Genomic DNA, 3,943 nt, shown 5'->3' with positions numbered 1-3,943 from the left:
GGGTGGGGGTGGAGGGGTCAGGAAGATGATTGCAGGTTAGGAAGGCGGTGCTGAGTTCGAGGGATTTGACTGAGACAAGGAAGCTGGAGAATTCCGAGTTCCTCCCGTGTGGTTGGAGGGTTCCCAGGCGGAAGATGGGGCGCTCTTCCTCCAAGGCGTCGTGTGGCCAGGGTCTGGGCGGTGGAGGAGGCCGAGGACCCGCATGTCCTGGGCGGAGTGGGAGGGGGAGTTGGAAGTGTTGAGCCACGGGGCGGTTGGGTGGGTGGGTTGGTCCGGGTGTTCCCTGAAGTAGGCGGCCTGTCTCCCCGATATACACACACACACACCGGGCTATGTCAGAGGACACATGGACCAACTGATGGAGCTGCAGGAGGGCGGCGGGCGCGGGCGGACAGGCGCGAGCAGCAACGACCACCTCCCGCGCGCCTGTCCCCCTATAGTCCCTGAAGCCAGCACGAGGGCTCAACGGTCAACTAACCGACCTCCGATCACCACGACAGCGCCTCGCCGGTTGGTTGGTTGGTTTGTTTCTCCCTCTCCCTCCTCCTCTCACTTTGTTGACCTACCTGGACGTGCAAGGTTCCGTCACGTTCCTTTCCGCGCCCGCTCTGCCTCGCCGTTTTCGCCTCCACCGCCACGTCATGGCGTCACCGCGGCAACAAACCGAGACGCAGTCCAACAATCGGGCGCCTCACGCACGCGCAGAAGCAAAGCCAGCGGGGCGCCTCCCCACTTAAATCGCCATCTTTGTTAGGGGCGGAAAGGCCAATATCGACGCATGACGGTGGTGACAAGTTACAGGTATCACACTTATATCACTGATGGCATTGACAATGGCTGCTTGGTTGGGCTTTGATTGTCTGCAAGAAGTTTTTAAAATGAAGTTTTATTTTTAAAGGAGCCCAAACATGTGTGTATGGAGTGAGAAATATTCTTTTCAAAATCTCATTAAAGATTCATTTTAAGCCAGGGCAAATTCCTTGAAATCCATTTCTTAAATTTAAACCACTTAGTGAAGTCTAGTTTATTTACATTAATAAAACTAAGTGGTTTATGGTTTTAAAGTATCAGTTTAAAATTCACTTTTAATATCAAAAAGTCAAGCATGGGACAACAAAGTTCACTAATTGCAACCCACAATTACTTACAATTTGCCAACAAAACTTTTATTGCCTGCAGGGTATGGTGTACCAAAAAGTCTGGCCAATGCAGTTCTGTTAAATTTTTATTTAATGGAGCTGGCTTTTCTAGAATTACACATGTAGGTAATTTTGGAAAACATTCAACATCAGCTGAATAAAAATGACTTTCATTTATATAATGCATTTCACTGCAGAAATTCAACGCTTCTTATATATCACCTTACATCCGTTGCCACTATTATTTAGAAGGGCAAGGGCAGCCAATGCACGAAAACACCACCATCCGCAAATTCTTCTCCAAGCCACTCACTATCTTAAGTTGGAAATATAATCAGTGTTTCTTCACTATCACTTTATCAGAACCCTGGAACTGCCTACTTAACAGCATTATTATGGTACCCACACCAAATGGACTCAAGCAGTCCAAGAAGAAAACTTAACACTACCATCACTTTTTCAGGAGCAGCTAATGGTGGACAGTAATACCAACATCCTATGAATGAATGAAAAGAAATCAGGATATCCCAAAGTGCTTTTGAGCCAATTATGTGCAGTAATTATTCTATAGGAAATCCAATCCATGTTTGAGGCATTTTGTTTGGAGGATGACTCTGGTGTTTGCCTTCCTTCCTTTCCAAAACGGCATTACAGAGTTTTGTGGCTGTCCCAGTTCCAGCATTGATATCCCCAAAGGATAATGAGCATGACTACCTTTTGGACATATGATAAAAAGTGAACAAGACTGAATAATTCCTCTTTGGCCACATCCATTGCTTCTAAAGTTGGGGCATATGGATTGATGACTGATGCTTCTGGGGATTAGGGTGATGGAGAAGGGTTATAAGGCATTTGTTTAGTACACAGCAGGCTGGCTGAGAGAACCCAATGGAGTCTCTTTTAGAATTAGAATCCCTATAGTGTGGAAATAGGTCTTTCGGCCCAACAGGTCCACACTGACCCTCCGAAGAGTAACCCACCCAGACCCATTCCCCATCTTGTATTTACCCCTGACTAATAACCTACACTTTTCTTTCTCAGCTTAACTTTTCCAGAAAAAGGTGCATCTGCCATCTTGTTGTTTGAGCTGACATGCATCTGCCCACCAGACATTACACAGAAGTGATGTCAATGTTATAGCACTGGGGTATCATGGTTATGATAGCAGTTGGCATTTCAGATCTATTATTGCTTGGATTGTCCTTTGTACTTGGAATATCTGGATAGGTGAGTAGGAAAATGCACTGGTTGGGTCAGGTCAAGGAGGCGAGGAGGAGGAGTAGGGCCAGACATGGGATAAGGCTGGGATTTTGAAGCTGCTGAAGCCAGCATGGAGGCCATTTGGCTGAAAGCTCTCCAGGCAAATTATCAGGTGTTGATGCTCCAGTTTACATTGGCCTGACTCTTACAGTGGAAGAGGCCAAGGATGGACACGTTGCTGGGGGCGGGGGTGAAAGGGGAAATTAAAATGGATGGCGACTGGAAAGTCGGGTTGGTTGATGTATGCAGAGCGCAGATGCTCTATAAACCGGTCCCAAAGTCTGCGTGTGATCTCCCTTATATACAGGAGAGTCAAAAAGTGTGGCACTGGAAAAGCACAACAGGTCCGGTAGCATCCAAGGAGGAGGAGAATTGACATTTCAGGCATAAGCCCTTCATCAGGAATGATGAATGTTGAACGTTCCTGATGAAGGGCTTATGCCCGAAACATTGACTCTCCTGCTCCTCGGATGCTGTGCGACCTGCTGTGCTTTTCCAGAACCACACTTTTTGACTCTGACTCTCCAGCATCTGCAGTCTTCACTTTCTCTCAGCCCTATACGGAGGAGACCACATCGGGAGCAACGATGCAATAGATCAGGTTGGGTGACAACTCATTTTAATTGTATGAGAAGTTGCAAGCACTTTTTACACAGATGCTTACATCATTTCCAATGAATGCCAAGGAACCTTAAGTGATACCCTTCTCCAGTTGTCCCCTAGATGATCTCCAGGCTATCATATAGGCTGATCCTGTCTCTCAGTTTTCCACCAGGCAACTGATACGGAAAAACTGTATTGCAGTGAGCTTGATAATGAAAAGAACTCAGTGGCAGGGAAGACAGTTTCAACAATCACACTGAGGCCCTATCAGAGTAGAGTCTTATTTTACTGCAATAACCACTAACAACCGAAGGAAGACTTAGACAAATTCCTGCAGCTGATAAGTCTGACAATGTGTGCACAAAGATCAGAGAGCTCTGTTTTCAAGGATTGTCCTCAGTGCAGTAGATTAAAGTGTTTCAAATGTAGTCCAGGAGACCGGAAAAAATGGAAAGGTGCCATGAAAAAATGAAAAAAAAAACATTTGAAAATAATGGAAGACTTATTGCCATATGGCCAAAGGGTGGTTATACCCAAGTCGATACGAAGAGAAATCTTACAGAAACTCCACAGGAGACATCTAGTTATCAGAAATTGTTGAGCAAGAACAAAACAATATGGTGACCAGGCATTTCCAAAGGCATACAGGATTACATTTTGTCATGCCTAACATGTGTCATACACAACCAAATACCTACAGAATAAAGTATTTAATCAAGGTTTCTTGGAAGGCCAAGGAAAAGCCTGGCAACAGATTTATTTGGCTTTAGAGGGAAGATGTATTTAGCTCTAGTCGACTATTACTCAAGATGGATTGAAGTGTAAGGACTTCATTCACCCGCAGCAGACTCTGATGAGAACACTGAAAAGGATCTTTGCAATACATGCTTTCCCAGAAGAATTAGTATCAAACAATGTGTCTTAGATGTGTTTCCACACTG

At 45.4% G+C, this 3,943-nt stretch overlaps 1 protein-coding gene across 4 annotated transcripts in view; it reads right to left on the bottom strand.

Moving 5' to 3' along the window:
- Window positions 1–790, bottom strand: part of ccdc117 (coiled-coil domain containing 117) — a 38,158-nt gene extending 37,368 nt beyond the window's left edge. Inside the window, exon 1 of one of the 4 annotated variants that reach the window (XM_043715993.1) lies at window positions 567–790. The gene's annotated coding sequence lies outside the window, so the exon portion shown is untranslated. Of the gene's footprint in view, window positions 1–324; window positions 455–482; window positions 536–566 lie in introns of those variants that run through there. The other 3 variants (XM_043715990.1, XM_043715992.1, XM_043715991.1) reach the window with 3 other exon arrangements.
- Window positions 791–3,943: the final 3,153 nt, after the last annotated feature.

Source organism: Chiloscyllium plagiosum, chromosome 25 (assembly GCF_004010195.1).
Source record: "Chiloscyllium plagiosum isolate BGI_BamShark_2017 chromosome 25, ASM401019v2, whole genome shotgun sequence".
NCBI classification, from domain to species: Eukaryota; Metazoa; Chordata; class Chondrichthyes; order Orectolobiformes; family Hemiscylliidae; genus Chiloscyllium; species Chiloscyllium plagiosum.
The sequence above is the reverse complement of the archived record's forward strand: the minus strand, read 5'-3'. Positions and strand labels throughout refer to the sequence as shown.